Below are 26,917 nucleotides of genomic sequence, written 5' to 3'. Positions count from 1 at the left end.
AATTTCTTAAGGGGAAGGGTATTAAATTATACAGCACCTTTAATGAAGGAAAGGCAGTTGTTATTGAGCGTTTTAATCGTACTTTAAAAGAGAAATTATATAAAAAATTCACACAACTCGGTTCTCAAAAATGGGTGTATTTAATTCAGGATATTGTAGATAATTACAATAATACAGTTCATTCATCAACAAAATCAAAACCATCAGAAACATTTACAAAATTAGAATATGAAAAGGAGATTAATTTGAGAAAGCCCAAGTTCAAAGTTGGTGATATTGTAAGAATATACAAATGGAAAAGCCATTTTGAGAAAGGTTATACAAAGAGATGGACTAATGAATTATTTAAAATCGTTGATGTAATGGCTACAAACCCTTGGACCTACAAATTATATGATTTAAATGGAGAAGAAATCTTGGGTTCATTTTACTCACACGAATTACAAAAAACACAAGTAAGCAGATAATACCCTTGAAAATAATAAATAAATAAATAAAATGTAATGGGGATACGTTTTTAAATCTGTGAACCCCAAACACAGAATCCCACAACTTTTTAGTTGGGGCTTAACTTTTGTGTGTGTATAATGGGGATACGTTTTTAAATCTGTGAACCCCAAACACAGAATCCCACAACTTTTTAGTTGGGGCTTAACTTTTGTGTGTGTATAATGGGGATACGTTTTTAAATCTGTGAACCCCAAACACAGAATCCCACAACTTTTTAGTTGGGGCTTAACTTTTGTGTGTGTATAATGGGGATACGTTTTTAAATCTGTGAACCCCAAACACAGAATCCCACAACGTTTCAGTTGGGGCTTAACTTTTGTGTGTGTATAATGGGGATACGTTTTTAAATCTGTGAACCCCAAACACAGAATCCCTCAACTTTCCAGTTGGGGCTTAACTTTTGTGTGTGTGTGTGTATGTGTGAGTGAGTCATAATAATATACAAACCCTAACCCAACCCCATCCCTAACCTAACCCCATCCCTAACCCAAACCCATCCCTAACCCAAACCCATCCCTAACCCAACCCCATCCCTAACCCAACCCCATCCCTAACCCAACCCCATCCCTAACCCAACCCAATCCCATACCCAATCCCATCCCTAACCCAACCCCATCCCTAACCCAACCCTAACCCAACCCCATCCCTAACCCAACCCATCCCTAACCCTCACATTCAAAATCCCAACCCTAACCCAATCCCATCCCTAACCCAACCCCAACCCTAACCCTCACATTCAAAATCCCAACCCTAACCCAACCCCATCCCTAACCCAACCCCATCCCTAACCCTCACATTCAAAATCCCACCCTAACCCAATCCCATCCCTAACCCAACCCCATCCCTAACCCAACCCTAACCCAACCCCATCCCTAACCCAACCCATCCCTAACCCTCACATTCAAAATCCCAACCCTAACCCAATCCCATCCCTAACCCAACCCCAACCCTAACCCTCACATTCAAAATCCCACCCAAACCCTAACATAATCTTTCTTTTCTTCTTTTTTTAAATACGTATTTCTTTTTCTTTTTTTTTCTCTTCCCTCCAATTCTGTCTTTCAAGGCTTTCAAGTTTGAAGAAGTAGAAATGGGAAGAAAGAATTTTCCAGCATTTTCTTCCTCGAACTTTCTTGATATTGCTTAAATCAAGCGTCATTAAATAAAGAACATTGTTCATTGCTTTAGAATCCAAAGAGTCTCCAAGAGGAACCCCACAGGTAGAGTCTCCAAAATAAAACCAACTTTCCAAGTTCCCAAGGTATAACCACATTCCTGTTGAGCCTCCAAGATAGGTATCACATTCCGAGTCATCAAAACAAAACCCCCATTCCGAGTCTCCAAAAATATAACCATCTTTCCAAGTCCCCAAGGTAGAACCACAATTTTCAGAAATATTGGGGGTTTCCGTGATAAGTCTCACATAGTATAACTGCGGACCATCAGGGGAAAACTTCCCTTTCCCAATTTTTTAGGGTTTCTATGATGTGTCTCACATAGTATAACTGCGGACCATCAGGGAGAACTCTCCTTGCCCAATTTTTTAGGGTTTCTATGATGTGTCTCACATAGTATAACTGCGGACCATCAGGGAGAACTCTCCTTGCCCAATTTTTTAGGGTTTCTATGATGTGTCTCACATAGTATAACTGCGGACCATCAGGGAGAATTCACATTTCACAATTTTTTAGGGTTTCTATGATGTGTCTCACATAGTATAACTGCGGACCATCAGGGAGAACTCCCCTTTCCCAATTTTCAGAAATTTGTGGGTCTCCAATGTATGACTTGTATTCTGGCTCATCAAGGTAGAACTTGTTCAGTGGGTTTTGTTTTGATAACTCACAAGAAGTATCATCATGGTAAAACTCTTTTTCAGGATTTTGTGGATCTCCAAGGTATAACTCTTTGGCTGGGTCATCAAGGTAGAACTCGTTCTGGGGGTCTTGGTTGTTCAAAATGTCTTCAAACAAAAAAATAACTTCATCCCAAGTTGTGTTAAAAGCAGAATTTTCATTTCGTATCTCAGATACAATTTCCTGTGAAAGAAAATAACAATGTATTAATTTAATACAATATTTTTATTTGTATAAATCAAGCTCTATGAATATTAAAATAAACTTTGTTAACTCTTACATGAGTCTCATCTAAAAAAAAAAAAAATTAAAATAAATAATTAAATTAATAATTAATTAAATAAATAAATAAATAAACAAACTCACCTCCATTGATAAGAGGTTCGAGTCCAGTTCATCAATCTGAAGGTTGAGTTCTACACAGGTAGTAGGACTCCAAGGAATAGCAAAGTTATCCCATTCCATTTCGGCATAGTAGTCCATTCTCAAGTGAAGCAGAAAGCGTGTTTGAAAAAGCCTGTGTGGTCGGTGCCTTTTATAAGGACTGGGTGTGTCATTTCCTGTGGAAATTCCCTGGGCGTGTCTTAACTGGAAATGATGTGATGGGAATTCCCTGAAAATGATGTAATGTATTACCTGGAAATGATACAATGCTAAAGAGTTTATAAAGTGGATAGGGCTTAGCAAAAGTGGGCGGGGCTTAGCAAAAAGTGGGCGGGGCTTAGCAAAAGTGGGCGGGGCTTAGCAAAGGTGGGCGCGGTTTCGCACAAAGTGGGTGGGGCTTCGCAAAAAGTGGGCGTGGCTTAACAAAAGGGGGCGTGGCTTAACAAAAAGTGAACAGCTTAACAAAAGGTGGACAGAGCCTACCAAAAAGTGTGTGGCATGGGAGGCACTCAAACAAGAACATTGAGGGAGGTTTACCATTTTATCTTAGCTCAGTTAAAATATCTTAATAAAGAACCAAACTCAAACATCTTTTTTGTTAATATATTAGATGGTGAAGGGAGTGGCAAGAGAATTAAATTATTTCCCACGCATAAACAAATATTTGTAGGGTCGTTGTTTGAGTGGGCCAAAGATGATTCACCAGATGATATTAAGAGTAAAAGGTTATAAGGTCAGAAGGATCACAGGTTCACACAGAAGGACCATTGTTTAAGTGGTCTAATGAATAAGGGTAACATGTCAAAAGGTTAGAAGGTTCGTAAAGAACAGGGTGAGAGAAATAGAGGTGTTTAGGGGCAATGAGGGAGGGGAAAAATTAACATGTAAGTCAATGGGAAAATGAGAGTGTCCCAGAAGCAACATATATACACTACTGTTCTATAAACGGAAACTTTCATCGGATTTTCTTCCCGTTTTTTTTCAACCGAGTTTAAAACTATGTTAGCGACTGCGAAAAATGAAATGATATATCGAATTAGAATTGAAATAAACCTGTGTGAGAGAGAAAGACAGCACGGGCCTAACTAAACAGGCCTCAAAGCTATTCGAAAAGGAGGAGTGGGTGGAGCTACTCTGCAAACCGAGTAAGCCACACCCCCGGACAGACGTCCAACAGACAGACAGACAGAATCACCTACGCCTATTATAATATTTCCATCTCTTATAGTGCCTCTTTTCAACATTCCCTAAACTCTCCTGCACTCCATCCTCCCTCCAGCGTCCTTAAACGTATTTTTGACTCGAAGGTCACAAGAAACTCATTTTGCAATCAATGTTCGTTTCCCATTAATCGTACACTTTCTAAAATCCAATCTCACCCCTCCCCTCCAAATCTTCCCCATAACCCCTCCCCTCCAAATTTTCCCCATCACCCCTCCCCTCCAAATCTTCCCCATCACCCATCCCTTTCAAATCTCCCCCCTTGCCCCTTCCCTCCTAAACTCCACCCACACCCCTCCCCTCCAAGACTCCCCCTCGCCCCTCCCCTCCTAGACTCCCCCCTCACCCCTCCCCTCCAAATCTCCCCCATATCCCATCCCTTTCAAATCCCTCCCCTTGTCCCTTCCCTCCTAAACTCCCTTCTCGCCCCTCCCCTTCAAATCTCCCCACCCTCATTTCTTCTCAATTTCCCCCCTCACTCCCCCTCCTCAAAGCATCCTCCCCGCTTCTTCCCCCTTCCAACTCTCACCTCCATCTCCCCCAATCTTCTGCCTCGCTCTTCCCCCTCCTCAAATAACACCTCATTGTGCCTCACCCAATCACCATCAAACGTTTTGTCCGCCCCATCCTTCCCTTTCTCCGAGCTATTCTGAAATCTCTGACACACCTTCAACAGCTCTCCCGACCTATTCCACCTCTTCCACATCTTACCCTACCCCTCCTCCCCCCTGTTCTGTATCCGATGCCCCCCTCCCTCCATTAATGGTATGGACCTCAAACATCCGGGGCCTTCGTTCAAACTTAACTGATCTCTCCACACAGGTTGCTTCTGTCAAACCAGACGTGATCTGCTTAACAGAAACTTTCCTCCTTCATGATGTCTCTGATTCCTTCGTATCTCTCCCGGGTTACTCCCTCCTCCGGTATGATAGACCTGAGCCTCGTCCTGGAGGTGGGGTTGCTATCTTTATCAAAAACTCTCTTCCTCATTCACCCTGCACTGCACTCTCTCTACCTCACCCCCAGGAATACCTCTGGCTACGGCTTCCCCTTTGCTCCCACCTTTTGTTCAAATGTGTGTTGTACCGTCCACCAAACAGTGATGACTCCATCTACATCTCGCTGTCTGATAATATGGACCAACTTCTATCTACTCATCCCAACTCTCTCTTCCTCATATGTGGTGATTTCAATTGTCACCATGCCAGTTGGCTGGGTGTGGGTACCTCTCTCACCAGCCATGGCTCCTCAGCAAAGGATTTCTGCGACTCACTGGGACTGACACAATCTGTCAATTTCCTGACCCGGATCTCAGTCAACGGAGCATCTTCTCTTCTGGACTTGGTTATGACTAACTTCCCTGAAAATGTCTGCTGCTCTTCTTCTGCTCCAATCGGCTCATCTGATCATGTGCTTGTTAAAGTGGACATCTCTCTGACCATTCTCAGAGAGCCTCATCAGCGTCGACGAGTCTGGCATTTCACTCAGGCCAACTGGCACGGTCTTCAAGCATCCATCAATCATCTGGACTGGTCTCCCATCTCTACCACCTCTGACATAAACTCATCCTGGGAATTCTTCCAAAGTAAATTGCTCTCTCTCATGCACAGATTTATCCCATCTCGTCTTCAGTTGTCATACCCTTCCTCCCGTCCATGGTACACGGAATCTTGTGGTGAGGCTGTTGCCCAGAAACAACTTGCCTTCGTCTCCTGGAAAGCAAATCCAACGGAAGGAAATCTCATTTCCTTTCACAAAGCCTGAAACAAGTGTGTGTCCACCCTCAGGAGAGCCAGGAAAAAATATCTCTCTGTTCTCAAGACCGAACTCTCTTATCTGTCTCCCTCTTCCAAATCCTGGTGGCGTCTGGTCAAATCTGTTTCTGGTGTTTGTTCCCTCTCCATCCCCTCCCTTACCTCAAACGGCTACACAGCTGACTCCGCACGTGAAAAAGCTGAATGCCTCAACTCTGTGTTTGCCTCTAAATCTTGTGTCTCAAACCCATCCCTCTCTGTACCCACCGTACCCAGTCGTACCCAGCTGCTCCTGGACTCCGTGTCCTTTCCTCCTGACAAGGTGGAAAAGTTTCTGTCAACCCTCGACTCTGATTCTGCAACTGGACCTGACGGCATCAGCCCACGGGTCCTAAAATCCTGTTCTTCCGCTCTTTCACTCCCTCTCTCTGTTCTCTTCACCCTCTCTTTTGCTCAAGGTCAACTGCCATCTGCTTGGAAATCAGCCAACATCACTGCTTTGCACAAAAAGGTGCAAAAACAGATCCTAGCAACTACAGACCAATCAGCCTTCTCCCAATTATCAGCAAAGTCATGGAATCCATCATTGCTTTGGATATGAAATCTTTCCTCTTCTCCAATGGCTTGATCTCTGATCATCAATTTGGTTTCAGACCAGGTCACTCTACTCTGGACATGCTGCTTCTGCTGTCTCAACAATGGATGGAGGTCCTCAATGCCAAACAGGAAATTAGAGCTGTCTCCCTCGACGTATCACGTGCCTTCGATACGGTCTGGCACCCCGCTCTGCTCACCAAACTCTCCTCCTTTGGTATCCATGGAAATCTCCACGCATGGCTGGTGGACCTCCTCTATAGTCGTAGTCAACGTGTGGCCCTGAATGGGTTTCTCTCATGTCCGCTTCCTGTTCAGCCTGGAGTTCCCCAAGGCAGTGTTCTGGGCCCTGTGCTTTTTCTGGTCTTCATCAATGATCTCTCTGACTCTCTTGAAAATCCTCTCTATCTCTTTGCTGATGACTTCACTCTCTGCCGCTCCATTCCTCATCCCTCATATCGGCAGTCTGCAGCCTCCTCCCTCTCTGCAGACCTGGACAAAATCACAGACTGGGCAAACAAGTGGAACATGTCTTTCAATCCTGACAAATCTCACACTCTTAAGATGTCTCTCCAAAAAGACCGACTGGACAACCCTCCCATCTACTTTCTGAATAATCCTCTCCAAGAAGTTCTGTCACTCAAGCTTTTGGGTCTCACTATCTGCCATGATCCTTTCTGGGGAAACCACATTTCCAAGCTGGCCTCCAAAGCCAGTCGCCGACTGGGCATCCTCCGTCTTGCGAAGTCCTTCCTTGGCACACCTGAGCTCCTCACCACATACAACGCTTTCATCCACAGCTCAATGGAGTACTGCTCTGCCCTCTGGGCTGGTGCTCCTGCCTCACACCTAGCTCGTCTTCACGCTGTTGAAACCAAAGCGTTCAGAATCATTGGAGTCTCCCAGGATGACGCTATCTCTGAGGGCCTTTCACTTAGTCACCGCAGGCAGGTTGCTGGTCTTTCCGTCTTCTACCGACTCCTCTCTGGCCTTGCCCCCCCAGCTCTCTCTGGGCTCTGTCCCGCAAATATTCCTACAGGTCACACAAGATCTGCCTGCAACCCTCTTATGGTTAAACTGCCAAAATCAAGACTCTCTGCTCACCTTCGCTCCTTCATTCCTCTTTTCTCCCACCTCTGGAACAAACTCCCTCACTCTCTTCAATCCCACTCCACCCTCCAGGTCTTTAAAACAGCTGTTCACCACCATCTCTTATCTTCCCCCATCCAAAACCTTGATCTTTTCTATCCCCGATAATTTCACCCCAATTCCACTTTTTGAAATACCAACTTCTGACCTGGAAGTCCTTGGTGTCGTTGTGTTTTATACTTCTCCCACCCCCCACCCCCCCCCCACCCCTTCCCACGCCTCCTCCCCCCGAGCCCTCTCCCTCCCACACATCTCCCTGCTCTCAAATGTTGTGTGCTCTCAAGTGTTTGTGTGCTTCCCATTCTCTTGTCTTCCGCTCCCTCTTTTAATATATTTTGTTTGTCTGGTTGATTTGTTTGTGAAGTAAATGTCAGCTCTTTCACGAGCCTCGATTCAGTATACAAAAAAAAACAAAAAAAAAAAAAACTTACAACATGGGACACAGTTGGTGAACAGACTGGATACAAAAGCCTGTATTTATATAAAAAAAAATAACCACCTTTAGAGGCCATTTTTCCCCGCAAAGCGGGGGTTGGCCTTTTTCGGGAACCATGGTTGTTGTTGTTTTTCGGTCCCCTTTTTGAAGCAATGTTTTACGGCCGGATGCCCTTCCTGACGCCAACCCTTTTTGCCGCCTTTAACGACAAACAGGGAATTACCAGTGAACTGGTACTCAATTAGCCGACCTCGGAAGGATGACAGGCTGAGTCAACCCCCCTGGCGTTAATTCAGCAATCAACCGGGATTCGAACCCAGGATCCTTGGATCCTAAGCCGGCACCCTAGCCGCTAGCCCAACACCAGGGTTCTTACCTGTATTTATTGCACCAACACCTGTATTTATTGGATAATAATTGATTGGATTGTCCATGGAAATAAATCACAAAAATTCCAAACAGAGTAAGGAAAATAACATGTATAACTTTTCTGTGATTAACATGAGCATTGTGTGCTTGGCAGGTCATCAGTGAAATGGAGAGCTTCTTGAAATGGCTCCAATCACAAGGTCTGAGAGCAGAAACAGCCCAAGCAGTGATCGACAAGCTTGGAATTGAGGATGAGAAGGTTATTCGAGCTTGTACGGAGTCGGATTCATTGCGGGAGGAGCTCCTCACTCTCTCCAAAGAGAAATTTCAATTTGCAATGTATGCTGACTTCTGTAAATTTATGAATTCTTTTTTAAAGCCGCAAGATGTCCAGATTGCAGGTTCTTCTCTGTTGGGGAGTATTTTCGTCAGCTTGGATAATGTTATTCGGGAACTTTCCAGTTTCTGCCAAAACTTTGTTAGATTCCAAAATGTAAAGCTGGAAAATTTTCCTGGAGTCTCTGGAATCGGGTTCAGTGATGTCTGCAGCCTCCACTCTCAGGATGATGGATTAAGACCCACGTCTGGTATGTGACTTTTTTTTTTACATGTCAACAAATATCTTGATCTTCTACCATTGCCTTTTAAAAATTATTTGAACTTTTATAATCTCTTTTGAGAGAGACTGCAGTTTTATATTGTCTAATATGAATGGATTTTTGATGTATGGTACAAAGTCAATTTTGATGGGATTGTGACCAAACTTGGCTAAAATTATATTTTGTGTGATGGAATTTAAGTTTGTTCACGGCATTAAAGAAAATCGAGGTCTCGAAGGTCTACCGGGGGTTAAAGTAGGTCCAGGTTTGACCCAACCCAGCCCCCCAAAGTGGAACTACCGGGGGGTCAAAGGTAAGGGTAAGTGTGGGATCAAATTGGGTCCAGGTTTGATCCCCTAAAATAAATATCTTCTGAAATTGCTCGCCTTATGAGAGAACAAGGTGATGGACCAAAAAATATTGTTATGGATGTTCAAAAATATCCTTCAAAATCAACTATTAGACTTAAAAATAATTATAAAGTTGATTTCATGATTGATAATGAATTTCGAGAGTTATTGGGTTTCTCCTCAAAAAAGATTGAATTGAACGGGACGTTTTACAGTGATGTTATTCAAATATCATCTGGTATAAATTCGATGTTAATTCACTGTGATTTGATTGATGGTGCATAAAATAAATACGATGGTTATTGTGAGGAAATACGAGTTGGGAAAATATAAAATAAATATGAAAGATGTGGATGGGATGGTCCTTTCACCGTACTGTAGCACAATGGGTTGTTCACGGCATTAAAAAGCTCGAGGTCTCAAAGGTCTACCGGGGGTTAAAGTAGGTCCAGGTTTGACCCAACCCAGCCCCCCATAGTGGAACTACCAGGAGGTTAAAGGTGAGGGGAAGTGTGGGATCAAATTGGGTCAAGTTTTGGTGGGGGGGTGAGGAAGGGAGGAAGGGAGTGGGGAGAGTGGAAGGGGGACGGGAAAGATGTACTACATATACCTCTTCTGCGGGGACGGTGTAGGGGGGGGGGGGGGGGCGGGGGAGGATGAGAATGAGAAGAAATGTATCTGTGCAAGGAGTGCTTTAACCTCAGTGTTTCTCAGGTAAAAAGGAAATTGTAATACCCTCTGCCACCATCACCAGGTGGCGGTACATGGTACACATTTACATGGAGAATTTACGCCCCTTTTCCAGTCCCCCACACCCCAGCTTTCAGCCGCGGCGACATCGGCTATGTTACCCCCCAGACAAAGTTGTATTTCTATTTGTACTCCGATTACAGTAAAAAAGCATTTATAGCTGGAGGACCCGGCGTTGCTCAAGCGAAAAAGAAACATTAACATCTTTGAAATGAGGGCAAATAAAATGGAAAAGCAATTGCATCCAAATCATTATCCATCGCAAATGTCAAATCGTAATTTTACTTTTTTGTTGAATTTCTGCTGGTGAATATGCAATTCATCACGTTTCTGTGTGAAGTATGATGATGCTCAGGAAGAAGAAGAAGCCTTACTACCAACTTCGTACACTTCTGGAGTTGTTTGATTTATTTGTGTTCAAATGTTGGCGAATTGTTTTGTATTTATTTGTGTGAATGTGTATTTGTATATAATTAGAACTGTCATTAATCAAAAAGGCTTGGTGTTGGGCTTAGCCCTGGTGTTGGGCAAGCGGCTAGGGTGAGGGCTTAGGATCCCAGGATCCTGGGTTCGAATCCCGGTCAATCGCTGAATTAACGCCAGGGGGTTGACTCAGCCTGTCATCCTTCCGAGGTCGGCAAATTGAGTACCAGTTCACTGGTAATTCCCTGTTTGTTGTAAAAAGGCGACAAAAAGGGTTGGCGTCAGGAAGGGCATCCGGCCGTAAAACATTGCTTCAAAAAGGGGACCAAAAAACAACAACAACCACGGTCCCCGAAAAAGGCCAACCCCCGCTTGCGGGGAAAAATGGCCTCTAAAGGTGTTTTTTTTTATTTTTTATTAATCAAAAAGGCTTATGCACTATATAGTGATATTATTGTTATTTCTTTTGAAAATCCAAAAAAACGAACTCAAAAAAAAAAAAACATATATATTGATGAACCCCTGAAAGTTTGACGAAGATCCGTTCAGCCATCTTTGAGAAAAATGACACACAAGTAGTGTATATATGTTGCTTCTGGGACACTCTCATTTTCCCATTGACTTACATGTTAATTTTTCCCCTCCCTCATTGCCCCTAAACACCTCTATTTCTCTCACCCTGTTCTTTACGAACCTTCTAACCTTTTGACATGTTATCCTTATTCATTAGACCACTTAAACAATGGTCCTTCTGTGTGAACCTGTGATCCTTCTGACCTTATGGACCTTTTAACCTTTTACTCTTAATATCATCTGGTGAATCATCTTTGGCCCACTCAAACAACGACCCTACAAATATTTGTTTATGCGTGGGAAATAATTTAATTCTCTTGCCACTCCCTTCACCATCTAATATATTAACAAAAAAGATGTTTGAGTTTGGTTCTTTATTAAGATATTTTAACTGAGCTAAGATAAAATGGTAAACCTCCCTCAATGTTCTTGTTTGAGCGCCTCCAGTGCCACACACTTTTTGGTAGGCTCTGCCCACTTTTTGTTAAGCTCCGTCCACTTTTTGGTAAGCCACGCCCACTTTTTGTTAAGCCACGCCCACCTTTTTACTTAGCCCAACCCACTTTTTGTAAAGCCACGCCCACTTTTTTGCTAGGCTCCGCCCACTTTTGCTAAACCCCACCCACTTTGTTAAGTCCCACCCACTTTATAAACTCTTCAGCATTGTATCATTTCCAGGTAATACATTACATCATTTTCAGGGAATTTCCATCACATCATTTCCAGTCAAGACACGCCCAGGGAATTTCCACAGGAAATGACACACCCAGTCCTTATAAAAGGCACCGACCACACAGGCTTTTTCAAACACGCTTTCTGCTTCACTTGAGAATGGACTACTATGCCGAAATGGAATGGGATAACTTTGCTATTCCTTGGAGTCCTACTACCTGTGTAGAACTCAACCTTCAGATTGATGAACTGGACTCGAACCTCTTATCAATGGAGGTAAGTTTGTTTCTTTCTTTATTTATTTATTTATTTAATTATTTATTTAATTATTTATTTTAATATTTTTTTTTAGATGAGACTCGTGTAAGAGTTAACAAAGTTTATTTTAATATTCATAGAGCTTGATTTATACAAATAAAAAATATTGTATTAAATTAATACATTGTTATTTTCTTTCACAGGAAATTGTATCTGAGATACGAAATGAAAATTCTGCTTTTAACACAACTTGGGATGAAGTTATTTTTTTGTTTGAAAACATTTTGAACAACCAAGACCCCCAGAACGAGTTCTACCTTGATGACCCAGCCAAAGAGTTATACCTTGGAGATCCACAAAATCCTGAAAAAGAGTTTTACCATGATGATACTTGTTGTGAGTTATCAAAACAAAACCCACTGAACAAGTTCTACCTTGATGAGCCAGAATACAAGTCATACATTGGAGACCCACAAATTTCTGAAAATTGGGAAAGGGGAGTTCTCCCTGATGGTCCGCAGTTATACTATGTGAGACACATCATGGAAACCCTAAAAAATTGGGCAAGGAGAGTTCTCCCTGATGGTCCGCAGTTATACTATGTGAGACACATCATAGAAACCCTAAAAAATTGGGCAAGGAGAGTTCTTCCTGATGGTCCGCAGTTATACTATGTGAGACTTATCACGGAAACCCCCAATATTTCTGAAAATTGTGGTTCTACCTTGGGGACTTGGAAAGATGGTTATATTTTTGGAGACTCGGAATGGGGGTTTTGTTTTGATGACTCGGAATGTGATACCTATCTTGGAGGCTCAACAGGAATGTGGTTATACCTTGGGAACTTGGAAAGTTGGTTTTATTTTGGAGACTCTACCTGTGCGGTTCCCCTTGGAGACTCTTTGGATTCTAAAGCAATGAACAATGTTCATTATTTAATGACGCTTGATTTAAGCAATATCAAGAAAGTTCGAGGAAGAAAATGCTGGAAAATTATTTCTTCCCATTTCTACTTCTTCAAACTTGAAAGCCTTGAAAGACAGAATTGGAGGAAGAGGAAAAAAAAAAAACGTATTTAAAAAAAGAAGAAAAGAAAGATTATGTTAGGGTTTGGGTGGGATTTTGAATGTGAGGGTTAGGGATGGGGTTGGGTTAGGGTTGGGATTTTGAATGTGAGGGTTAGGGTTGGGGTTGGGTTAGGGATGGGATTGGGTTAGGGTTGGGATTTTGAATGTGAGGGTTAGGGATGGGTTGGGTTAGGGATGGGGTTGGGTTAGGGTTGGGTTAGGGATGGGGTTGGGTTCGGGATGGGATTGGGTTAGGGTGGGATTTTGAATGTGAGGGTTAGGGATGGGGTTGGGTTAGGGATGGGATTGGGTTAGGGTTGGGTTAGGGATGGGGTTGGGTTAGGGATGGGATTGGGTATGGGATTGGGTTGGGTTAGGGATGGGGTTGGGTTAGGGATGGGTTTGGGTTAGGGATGGGTTTGGGTTAGGGATGGGTTTGGGTTAGGGATGGGGTTGGGTTAGGGATGGGGTTGGGTTAGGGTTTGTATATTATTATGACTCACTCACACATACACACACACACAAAAGTTAAGCCCCAACTGGAAAGTTGAGGGATTCTGTGTTTGGGGTTCACAGATTTAAAAACGTATCCCCATTATACACACACAAAAGTTAAGCCCCAACTGAAACGTTGTGGGATTCTGTGTTTGGGGTTCACAGATTTAAAAACGTATCCCCATTATACACACACAAAAGTTAAGCCCCAACTGAAACGTTGTGGGATTCTGTGTTTGGGGTTCACAGATTTAAAAACGTATCCCCATTATACACACACAAAAGTTAAGCCCCAACTAAAAACTTGTGGGATTCTGTGTTTGGGGTTCACAGATTTAAAAACGTATCCCCATTATACACACACAAAAGTTAAGCCCCAACTAAAAAGTTGTGGGATTCTGTGTTTGGGGTTCACAGATTTAAAAACGTATCCCCATTACATTTTATTTATTTATTTATTATTTTCAAGGGTATTATCTGCTTACTTGTGTTTTTTGTAATTCTTGCGAGTAAAATGAACCCAAGATTTCTTCTCCATTTAAATCATATAATTTGTGGGTCTAAGGGTTTGTAGCCATTACATCAACGATTTTAAATAATTCGTTAGTCCATCTCTTTGTATAACCTTTCTCAAAATGGCTTTTCCATTTGTATATTCTTACAATATCACCAACTTTGAACTTGGGCTTTCTCAAATGAATCTCCTTTTCATATTCTAATTTTGTAAATGTTTCTGATGGTTTTGATTTTGTTGATGAATGAACTGTATTATTGTAATTATCTACAATATCCTGAATTAAATACACCCATTTTTGAGAACCGAGTTGTGTGAATTTTTTATATAATTTCTCTTTTAAAGTACGATTAAAACGCTCAATAACAACTGCCTTTCCTTCATTAAAGGTGCTGTATAATTTAATACCCTTCCCCTTAAGAAATTTCATGAATATTTTGTTATAGAACTCTGTTCCCTCATCAGTCCATAACTTCTTTGGTTTCCTTTTATCCCAATCAAATATTAGCTTAAAGGCTAACATTAAAGTATCACCCCTTTTATTTTTTAAAGGGACACCCCAGGCAAATCTACTCCTCAAATCAATAACGGTTAAAGCATACCTGTATCCCCTGTCATTATTCAATTCAATTAAATCAGCAGACCATATGTGGTCGGTGTATTTAGAATAAACCTTCCTTCTTTTAAACTTTGTGATTATAGGTTTGTGTAATTCTTCAGCCAAAAGCTCCTCAGTCTTGATGACATCATTAGAGCCTAATAGTTTTTTGAGGAATAACCAAGACCAAGTTTCAATTTAGCATTTATCAAATTTCTCACAATAAACCTATCAACTTTCTCTCTCAACGTTGGATTTTGTATCAAAGACAAATTATACAACATTTCGCTGTCGGCTTTATGTTTTTCAGTCAACGTAGTGGTTTTCCCATAAGCAATATCATGCTTCATACACACTTCGTCAACCCTATTTGTAGGTTTAGACCAAGGTTTAGGATTGTCAGCCTCATCTAATCTTTTATCCAAGTTTGTTCCTGGACCACAGAAAGAATACCCTGGAAGGTGTAATTCCCCTGGAATTCCAGTTGTTGTAAATTTACTTCCTGACAGAAACTTTTGTATGTCTCCTCCTCTTTTAGGAGAGATGAATTGGCACTTTTTAGAGCCACATACTTGACATATTCCTTTTTGATAAACTCTATTATTTTTAGCTTTAACATAAGAGATATTTTTAGATTTAGTTTTCTTTTTACATTTGAGACAATAACTCATATTTATTTATCAGAAAAATTCCGACAGAGTATCAAAACCTTTTTGGTTTTCAACATATACATTTCAATCTTTATTTTTAAAACATAAAGAATCCTAAGGAATGCCTTCACTCTCTCCTCCATTTATTTACAAATAAAAACTAACTAAAGTCAATGACACCAACATCATCAATCACAAATAATCTTTTCCTTCTTCTTCTTCTTCACCACTTTCTCGTTTAAATCTCCTCCCTGAAATTGAAGACATTGACATTGTTATTTTTGAAACCATTATCTTCATAAGAGTTGTTAATTCTTTAATTTCCTCTTCGGTGCGTTGAGATCGATTTATTTGCTGTAATACACTCAATCTTTTACGAATCTCACTGATTTCCATCTTTTTATATTTTTCCTCCCTCTCTCTTTGCTCCCTTTCCTCCCTCTCCTCCTTCTCCTTTTTCTCCCTCTCCTCATCCTTTTTCTCCCTTTCCTCCTTCTCCTTTTTCTCTCTTTCCTCCTTCTCTTCTTTAACTCCTTCCTCATTTATCTTAGCAATTTTTGATATCAATATTTTCACAGCATTCATTCTTTCTTTATTTTCCTCTTCGGTGAGTTGAGATTGATCTTCTTGCTGTAATACATCCACTCTTTTTTGAATCGCTCTGATTTCCATCTCCCTCTCCTCCCTCTCCTCCCTCTCTCTTTGTTCCCTCTCCTCCTGTCTTTTCTCTCTTTTCACCTTCTCTTCTTCAACTCCTTCCTCATCCCTTGCTACCCTTGAGTTTAAACCCCAAAGAATATTATACATATACTCATCTGGATTTTGAGATATTCTTGTATCTATAATTATTTTTCTCATAATAGGATACCAATAAGATTTGTTGACGATTTCTAAAAGAGTTTTATATTTCATAACTTTGAGAAGTTCATTTTTATTTAATACTGTTACAGACGCGGTTTTAGATGTTAGTTTACCGAGCGGTTTGGTATTACCGCGTCCGCACAGTTACTCCCCGATTAGAACCCTATCCCGCCCGATTCCACTCGACGTTGACCAAGTCGCGCTATGCTAAATCAATGAAGGAAAGGACACAACGGCTGGGATAAATGCAACGACACAAGGGGTACAGTTCTCAAGACATCCGGAGGAGGATATAATATTGGTGATGCAGAAACGGGTAGATTACACGGTAAGAGGTAAAGCACAGAAAGATGGGCACTTAGACACAGTCTTATCTTATCCCCGACAGACCACAGACAAACGGGACAAGACTGACTTACACAGGGATTGATGGCAAGGAAGGGCAGGCAGTCGATAGCACAAGGTGCACCTTGGCTCAGGGGCAGAATCGACCCGGTCCGGTCCAGAGATGCGGGGAGGTATTGTCGCGCTCGGAGGTGGCGTCCTTTTCTCTCCAAGCTGAGGCGCATCTGACGTCACCTCCCTCTTCCTGCGCATGTCCAGCGGGGAGTGACACACCCTCGGCTCGTTAGCTCCGCCCCAGATGGAATCGGTCTGCCGCTCCTATTGGGTGCGGGGGGTTACCGGGCTCCGCCCTTGACGAGGAGCTGACAGCGAGCCCCTGCGTGGTAACCCCGTCGGAGCACATGTTCAATGGCGGCTAACCAAGCCGGAGTGAGGACGCACACTCCCCGCGCCGCCGCCGCTGTTGTTGTTGTTGTTGTTGTTGTACCATGAGGAAGAGCTGCGGGGAGGTATTGGGAGGTCCTAAACTTTCTAACGGTGCCATACAATCACATTCTGGTGCAACGAAGAGTCAGAATTAATGGAAACGAGTCCTTAACTGACATAGACTAAGAATAACTAGCAAGATGTCCTATAGTTGTCTACGTGAGATGCGGTGAACCTGGATGCGACATTTAATGGGGGAAATAGGGGAAGGTCGGGGCTACAGAGTGTTGTTTACAGAAAATGGGACTAGGGAATGGGGGATTGGGGATAGTTGGGAAGTATTGGGGAAATAGGGGAATATTTACAAGCGGATATGGATGCAGGCCAATCTCATATCCGCAACATTGCACCCTTCTCTACCTCGGGGCGTCCCGACCCGATAAATTTTTACTTACTTTAGTGTGGCACTCAGATGTAGTTCCCTCTACTATTAACTCAACCCTGAGTGCGACAGTTTTACAGATGTACACAAATGAGTAAATATGTCCCCCTGCGACATTGCACCCTTCTCCTCACAGAAACACACCCACAGGATAACCGAATCGCGGAAAGAATCCTCAAACTAAATATACAGCCGGTAGGGAGCATCATTTATACAAGACTACACTGATATTTACACTACGATCCAGGACCTGTTTTTGGAGGAACACATGCAGATGTTATGCATAGAGAGAGCACGCATGCCAGCATCGATACACCAACCCACGAGTGCTCTGTGGCCTTACGGCCTTTAATAATGTGCAGAGCACCCCATCCAAGCACCAAAAGCACCACCCCATAACACAGTCAGCACCATCCGGTGCACCAATAAAATGTTCATAGTCACCGGTGGTGTCGCAGCCGGCCGATGTTCTGCCGCTGGTCTTGCCTTGGAGCCCAGTTGGTGTTCTGGCTTCCTTCAAAAATAAAGAAAGGCGCCAACCGCGTCCATTTCTAAATTGTGGCCGTCAGGGGGGCCAACTATAAGTGGTTCACCTGTATGGCATAGGTGCCACGTTGACCCAGAGGTCCATCAACGGGTGGTGCTTGGCCGCAAAAGAACTGCGGTCCATGGTGGGCGGCCACAAAAATTGCGGTCCATATGGTGTATCGATCCAGGCAGCAAGCAGCGAAAGTACAGGCCCACAACTGCGGAGCCAGCACCTCTCTCTCCTCTCTCTCTGCCCCAAAGCCAGATCCTCGGAGGTGGGAGACAAAAGAAGAAGACAAGTGAGTAAGGTGGTAAGGGCGCAAAAGTGCACGCAATACAAGGTGATGCACACTGGGGGCACATGGGAACCAGGTGAGACAGGTACGTTCCTACCGTACGCCCCCCCCCCCACCAGGTAACCTACATTGCCCCTCCCTTACCCCTTACTGTATCCACAAAACACAACACTACCCATAAACATCTACTTTACAAATCAACAAACGTCCCTACTGTCTTCCCCGTTCCTCCCATAAACCAAATTCGTCTTCTCTCCCTCCTAACCAATCAAATTTGCCATTTCCAACTCTCATCACAATTTGCCATCTCCAACTCAACAGCAAAATTTGCCATCACCAATTCATCATCAGTCCCTCCTAAGGAGGGAGAGATGGAATCACCCCAATGTCTCATCCACGTCGTGATGCGTCTCACCAATCCACACAGCAATTCTCATTTCCTGCAACACAGAACAAAGAAAACACAGGTGTGGAGTCATCATCATCACCTCAGGTAAGTGGCTGCGTATGGTGCGACAGGTTCATCAATCCTAACTATTTCCTAAATGACTTTAACAACTTTACATTACCCGGGGTCTTTCCCTGCCAATCCATTGGCCAACTTACACTATGGGTTCTAAAAACCAATTCCCATTGACCAAACTGTGGTGCCTCTCAATTTGGGGTCTCACTCCCCCGATTCATCTCCCGGTGCCTTCGCACAATTTCTGGGCTGTGACGTGTAGCTCTCCCAGCAGGTCTACCCACCTGCACACCTCCAACACTGCAGTTGCCACCCGAGCTTACCTAGCTCCTCACCCTAACCTAACTAACTGGGGAAGGCCCTCTCCTGGCTCTGTCACCCCACTGGTGATCTCTGGCACTGGGCTACCCGGGTCCGTCCTCCGGATCCTCGGGCCCCATCCACAACAACTACTACCGGCTCCCAGAGCCCACCTGCGGCCTCACCTGGCCGACATCCTCACAGTGGTGGAGCGCCCAACCAACTACACACACTAACAGGCTACACGCCCAGCCATTTCCACAACACTAATGCACCCATCCAAAGACCATTCTTTCACCCGCACCACAGATGCCAATATCCAACCACAATTTACCTGTACCCTCTACCTAACACTTACACTACCCGCCCCGGGTACTCGTGAAAGGGGTCCACTCTTCCCCCATCCACACCTTTGCACCATGCACACCACTCCGTACCACTTACTCCAACTCTCTCCACACCACTCATTCCCTGCTCCATGTATTCCACACACCTGTACTTGCACACCTGTGCTCTCACACCTGGTGCCACCTGCACCCTTCTCTCCCCAAGCGCATTCGCGCTGATCCACAACACTCACTACTCATACACTGCTCCACACTGCTCCACACACCTGTCCAGTTCTCACACAGCATCATCTCATCTAACTACTCCCCTCTGAAACTTGCGCTTCCCAGTCGTCCCTTTAAACTATTGCGCTCCCTCGTCATTATAATCCACACTAATCTACCTGCGTCCCCACTACAGGTATCATTGTCACTAACTAACCTTAACGTTACCTAATGTCATCTTCGCTAGATCCCTAACAATATAACCTAACCCACCCGGGCTAGTTTTCACTGCCATACACCCCATAAACTATAGCGCATTTGCCCCCAGTTTGTGAGGGATGACAGAGTTGCCATCCCACCACACCGGGCATCTCCCATTACCAATTTTGCACATCAAATTTCAACAAATCAAAAATTTGCCAATCACTACTCATCATCTGCCAATCATTACTGCCAATCCTTTGCCAATCATCAAATTTTGTTTTTCTCTAATTTTGGGTCCAAAACACTAACCTCATCACACAGTCTTCACTAATGCCTCTCGGTGCGCCAATTCCTGTCCAAAGCCCGGCTTCGTAAAGCCGAGCAATGAATGCGGGTTGTGTGGTGCCAGCGGCTGGATACGTCCCGCATTCGGTGCAGGGAAGGAGGTTTACCCGGGCCGAGGTCCCACGCACCATCTCGGCACGGAGCCATCCCATGGCCGATCTCGACCTGCCGGAATGCCTCAACAAAAAGTGGTCGCCATGACGACCCTTCCTATCGGGCTGCCAGCTCCGCCTAGTGGAGCACAGACGCGGCCGTTCAAGGCGAGGCCCAGCGTGGATCGCGCACGGCGGTCCTTTCGAACCCGCCGTGGCTCGGATCCCCGCTGGTTCTCGCGGCACACGAAGCTGCCCGACGCGCACCGAGGGCCCGATTCGGCTATAAGTCGTTCTAACCTCTAACCCGGTTACCGTCGATGCTTCACCTGCAGCTTACATGCATACGCTACCCCTTTCTTGCTCATACATCCAGCCGTTTCCATGCTCCTCGTCGTACCTTCTCTAACACACCCAGGTACACTCATTCCACTCCCAGCCTTGGTCACACACCTGACCACCGAACACTTTGGCACACATTCGTTGGTCGCACACCTCACCAACACACCTCTTCGCACCCCCTCCTCGGTCACCTCCTCTGTGACAATCACAGGTGTGCCCTCACTCGCACACCCAACCACGTGCCTCACGACCAATTCCAGCGTGCATTCCCACACACGCTCTACCATTCCAGGTGTGCATCCTTCCATTCCAGGTGTACATCCTTTCTCACCTGTCACAACCAACTCACGCTCCATGTCACTCTCACTACTCTCACCTCCACTCTTGACAGCGCACTCACCCTTACTCTCGACAGCGCACTCTTTCCCCATGCACCTGTCCGTCACACATCTTTCTCGCACACCCTCTCCCGTTACATCCTCTGTAACACTCACCACAGGCGTGCATTCTCCCTTTACACCCTCCGTAACACTCCTCACTACGCGCTTCCCTGTGCTCCCTCGCACACGCGCTACGACCGACTCACTCTCGCCAGCACCCTCACTCCTTGGCACGCACTTTTTCCTCACACACCCCAGAGTCGGACTTTCTCGCACACCTCCTTTTTCGCACACCAGACCTGTCGCACACTTCACCAACGGCCTCTCACGAACACCCGGGTCTATCTCGACCCCCAAGCTTATTAAATCACCTGGCGCATCATACGCACGACCATATTGGTCACCACTTACACCGGGTCCTCTTCCTCTTCGCTTCTCCTCCATCACCTGCGAATCCCTCATCCGGTTAATGAGCACATCATCACGATCCGAACACAGACTTTGGACCAATTCTTTTACCTCCTCTTTTATCTCTTTCTTATCCCCTCTCCGTCGCTTCTTAATTTCGCTCACCCCTTCTTCCACTTCTTCTAATTTCTGCTTCACCTCTTTTATTTCCCGGTACGTCTCCTCAAGCTCGTCCTCCAAGGCTACCTTGACCGTTTCCATGTGCGTCCTCACCTGCCGGTCCTTCGTCTCCATTACCTCTGTCACCTCGTCCAACCTCGTTGTCAGTCCCTCACGTACCATCTGACATTGCCTCTGTGGCGCTACCAAGTCATTTTTTAGGTCATTTTGTGTCGCTTTTAACCCTGCTAGTACCGCAGTGTTCCTTTGTACCTGCTCCACTAACTCAGTCTGTCCCACCGTCAGCTGTTCCACCTCCTGCGTCAGGTCCTCTATGCCCCCTTGTAACTTTACAGTCCCCTTTCTCACCTCCTTCTCCATGTGCTCCTTACAGTGCCTCACCTCCTCGCGCACTCCTCTGACCTCCTCACTCACACCTCTTCTGATCTCTTCTCCCATCACTTGCATCTCCTGCCCAGATGCCACCCTCATCTGCTCCATTTCCTCCCTGTGAGCATCCAATTTAGTTTCTACCCCCATTCTGACCCCTCTATCTGCTGCCCCATTTGTTTAACTTCCCTTTCTGCTTGGTCCCTCATGTCCCTCAATTTGCCTTCCATACTGTTTTCTAACCCCTCTAACCCCTTTTGCATCCCTTCCATTTGATTCTCTTGAGCGGCCATTCTGTTTTCTACCCCCATTAACCCCTCCTGTATTTTCCCTAATCTATTGTCTAATCCCTCTATTCTACTCCCTAACCCTCCAATCTGGGTCCCCATGTCCTCCCTCAATTTCTCGCTATTGGACCCCATCCTTTGTTCTAACCGTTGGCTATTGGCCCCCATGTCCTCCCTCAATTTCTCGCTATTGGACCCCATTTCGCCCTCCAATCGCTCACCCAATCGCTCACTATCAGCCCTCATTAGCTCACTATTCTGGGCCATAAGGGCCTTCATTTGTATTAAAAAAAGGTCCAAATCTACCAGCGGCGCTACTACGGTCGCGGTCGCCGTGGCCATGTGCGAGGCGCCATTTTGCGCGCCCGTCACCTCGTGCGCGAGGACGCGATTTTGCGACCCTGCCACCCTCACTGCTTCGCTCTCCTCATGTCCCTCAATTTGGTCCTGGATCGACCCTGCCTCACTCTCCTCTACCGGAACCCAGCCGTCTTGATCCGCCATAGCGCGACTTTCAAAATTCGGGTTTTTATTTTTTTGTAAAACAAAATCAAATTTCGCCGTTAATAATTTCGAGCGCGTGAAGCGCGCTTCGGGTCCGATCCCACTCCTGACACCAATTGTTACAGACGCGGTTTTAGATGTTAGTTTACCGAGCGGTTTGGTATTACCGCGTCCGCACAGTTCCTCCCCGATTAGAACCCTATCCCGCCCGATTCCACTCGACGTTGACCAAGTCGCGCTATGCTAAATCAATGAAGGAAAGGACACAACGGCTGGGATAAATGCAACGACACAAGGGGTACAGTTCTCAAGACCTCCGGAGGAGGATATAATATTGGTGATGCAGAAACGGGTAGATTACACGGTAAGAGGTAAAGCACAGAAAGATGGGCACTTAGACACAGTCTTATCTTATCCCCGACAGACCACAGACAAATGGGACAAGACTGACTTACACAGGGATTGATGGCAAGGAAGGGCAGGCAGTCGATAGCACAAGGTGCACCTTGGCTCAGGGGCAGAATCGACCCGGTCCGGTCCAGAGATGCGGGGAGGTATTGTCGCGCTCGGAGGTGGCGTCCTTTTCTCTCCAAGCTGAGGCGCATCTGACGTCACCTCCCTCTTCCTGCGCATGTCCAGCGGGGAGTGACACGCCCTCGGCTCGTTAGCTCCGCCCCAGATGGAATCGGTCCGCCGCTCCTATTGGGTGCGGGGGGTTACCGGGCTCCGCCCTTGACGAGGAGCTGACAGCGAGCCCCTGCGTGGTAACCCCGTCGGAGCACATGTTCAATGGCGGCTAACCAAGCCGGAGTGAGGACGCACACTCCCCGCGCCGCCGCCGCTGTTGTTGTTGTTGTTGTTGTACCATGAGGAAGAGCTGCGGGGAGGTATTGGGAGGTCCTAAACTTTCTAACGGTGCCATACAATCACATTCTAGTGCAACGAAGAGTCAGAATTAATGGAAACGAGTCCTTAACTGACATAGACTAAGAATAACTAGCAAGATGTCCTATAGTTGTCTACGTGAGATGCGGTGAACCTGGATGCGACATTTAATGGGGGAAATAGGGGAAGGTCGGGGTTACAGAGTGTTGTTTACAGAAAATGGGACTAGGGAATGGGGGATTGGGGATAGTTGGGAAGTATTGGGGAAATAGGGGAATATTTACAAGCGGATATGGATGGAGGCCAATCTCATATCCGCAACAATACTTTAAACAAGTCTCTATTTGTGGGTTTAACAATATCAGTATTAGGCCAGTTTTTAATGACAAAATTCCCATGTATATGCTCCAAATCATAAGGTATGTAATACCGAGCACCCTTTTCTTGTAGGTATCCTTGAATACAAAAATTATAATTCTCTTGTAGTCTTCTTCCTGCCATTTATGTATCAGAAATATATGTGAGATTAATATTATGACAGGTAATACCACCCCATCTTCCCACTACCAAATTGGTTTGTATTCCTTGGCTTTCTATCCTTATCTCATGACCTTCCTTCTTTGTCATGCTAACCATCGCTATACTATCATATATTTTTCTTTTCTTAAAACCATGTATTTGTTGTTTATTAATTGTACTTCCACATAAATCCTTATCCTCACCAAGTGGATAATATTCTTCTTTACGAGACTGATTAAAATCATGTAGGTCTTCTATGTTTATTGAAAAAGACCAATTATACCCTAAATCAGGCATATCGTACCCCCATTTATTAATTCGCATATTAACTATATGTCCTTCTTTATAAAATTCAATTGTAAGCAGGTAGTTAAATTCAATGAGGAAAGGTGTATGGTCAGTAGTATAACCAGGTGTTGTGGTTGTAAATTTTACTTGTTTAACAAAACGTGCTGTTTTCTTTAAAAATATATATTGTGATAAATCACTAAATCTAATTAAGTCATTTGCATCTGTAGGGTTTGGATAATTGATTAATTTATAAGTATTCTTCATATTAATATTTTTACTTACACTATATTTTTGTCGTTCAGCCTGTGCCTTTGTATAATAATTTGATAAATCAATATCCTGAGAGGATTTTCCAAAGATAGAACCATCTTTTCCAACATAAGTCATTTATATTAGATTTAAAATGATATCATAAAAATTTTCATTATTGTTGAGTTGAAATAATCCATATAAACATAATTGACCACAACATTTAGAATTAATTTCTTGAACTTGAAATGTTTGATAAACACCATTCTGTAAGAATTGTATTACTTCAACAGGTGGTGGCATACCATAACTATCAAAATAATATTTATCCTGACTATTATGAATACAAACCCAATGAGAACCATTCTGTGTGTCTAAATTCATAATAATATTCTTTGTATTCTTATTTATATGTATTAATTCATCTCTCATACAAATAACCACATTATCAATTTTTTGTGTTTTACAATACTTAGCTAGTTCTATATTTGATGTTGTATTCTTTCCAAATTGTTTAAACCATTTATCCATTTATTTATGAGAAAGATACAATCCATTACCCCGTTTAGTTAGTTTAACACCCGCTTGAGCGATAGAGGAAAGCATATCTCCAACCAACAATCTAGCTTTATCAGGTAGACTTTCAAGTTTTTGAGCAAAATCTACAATTACACCACTTCCACTAATTTGTTTCTCCAACTCCTTGTTATGTCTTTCCAATTCTTTTTGAGCTTTTAGTTGTGCCTTCCTTTCGTTAGCAGTTTTTACCGCTGCTGAAATACCACCAGTCAATGCTCCCGCCGCACTTAAACCAGCAAATAAAGGAATTAGAAACGGGAGAAATCCTCCTCTTGACTCGTCTATTGAATATTTCTTTAACATAGGTTTCGTCATTTTAATTTTAAGAGATCCAACATCATTTAGTGTTTTTACTTGTGTGTGTGTGTGAGTAAAACATCAATTCTTACAGCTCCTTTTCTTTGAATTGTATTAACATTAATAATACAAGGCTTTTGATTTTGAATACAAGATGTTAATTTATTAAGATTGATTTGATTAACATATACCCCAACCATTTATTTATGAGAAAAAACCTATGTGATATTAATCATAACACCATTATCTGTATTAATCTGTAATTCTGTTTCCTCCAAAAGCAAACAATATGCATTAACCTCTTCACTCTCCCCTCTTTCAATGTATAGAGAAGTATCCACTCGATTAGACTTTATAGTTTCCTTTTGAGAACTCAGGTCAATTGCGTAGATTGTATAAAGTTTTTGAAACGCAACCATATCCAAAATAGGATCATTATTACCATTACTTTCACACACCTTTTGGTAGGACTTGTAGGCTCCGCATAATCATTTTTTTCCCAATCAATTTCCAATCTATCTCGCGGATAAAATGTGCCATCAAGAGAAACCCGAAGTTGTTTCACCTTAGCATTATCACTCAGCGCATTATTCTTATTAGTACCGTCCTCTCCATCTGGTTTTTTTAAAATGAGCCAGAGGTATCGTGGCTTTCCTTGATGAACACCCAAATTCCAAGTGTAGGTAGTACATAGTTTGCTTTTCTGGTGGTCGTGGCGGATTTTTGACCGTTGGGTCTGCCCTCTGCTCGGTCCCGGCTCTGCTCCTGGCTTCGCCTGCCCGGCTCCTCCACTGTTTCCTCAGGCCCGCTCCCGTTGTTTGTGGCCGTTGTTTGCGGCGGTGGCTGTTTGCCGCTGTGGTCTTGATTAGCGGCTGCAGTCGTTTGCCGCTGCGTTTGCCGCTGCGTTTGCCGCTTTGCCTCCTCGACCTTGGCCTCGTACTCGTCCCTTCGCTCCTGCCTGGCATGGCTCTGAGGTACTCCGCCGCAAGGCTTCTGCTCAATACCCGCTCCACCCCATCATGCATCTCTGCCATCAAATCAAATGGACTCCTCCGACGACCCAGGTACATTCACCGTGGCTCCGGTCGTAAGTTTGTTTATTTGCAATCAGGTCACTCCATCCCCGTCCTCTGGTCGGCTCAGCGCACTCTCACTCTTCGTCCCAGCGCACCTGGTCACAGCAACCCACACGATCGCACCTCCTGCCTACGAACCCTGGCTAAATCACCTGAATTCATCCCTGCTGTTCAAAACAACATCAAGCTCACCCTGTTCAACACCCGGTCCCTCAACAACAAATGCCTCATCCTGAACGAATACATCCTGGATAACAAACTGGACTTTCTCTGTCTCACCGAAACCTGGCAACAACCTCTGGACTACTACACACTCAACCTCACCACACCCAATGGATATTCCTACGTCAATAAACCACGCTCGGAGGGCCGAGGTGGTGGAATTGCCGTTATCCACCGTCAAGACATCAAGACCAACCTCATCTCCATCTCATCTGCTCCATCATTTGAACACCTGGCTTTAAAACTCTCTGGTC

The 26,917-nt window shown here is 44.2% G+C and overlaps 1 long non-coding RNA gene across 1 annotated transcript in view; it reads left to right on the top strand.

Annotated features, from left to right (window-relative positions):
• LOC144893728 (uncharacterized) overlaps positions 1-26,917 on the top strand; it is a 142,838-nt gene that overhangs the window by 41,904 nt on the left and 74,017 nt on the right. Inside the window, exon 2 of the long non-coding RNA XR_013624636.1 lies at positions 8,428-8,860. This is a non-coding gene — a long non-coding RNA (uncharacterized LOC144893728). The remainder of the gene's footprint in view (positions 1-8,427; positions 8,861-26,917) is intronic.

The sequence above is a fragment of the Myxine glutinosa genome, chromosome 1 (assembly GCF_964187855.1).
Source record: "Myxine glutinosa chromosome 1, kmMyxGlut1.1, whole genome shotgun sequence".
Lineage (NCBI taxonomy): Eukaryota > Metazoa > Chordata > Myxini > Myxiniformes > Myxinidae > Myxine > Myxine glutinosa.
This window is presented reverse-complemented; position numbering and strand designations above follow the sequence as displayed.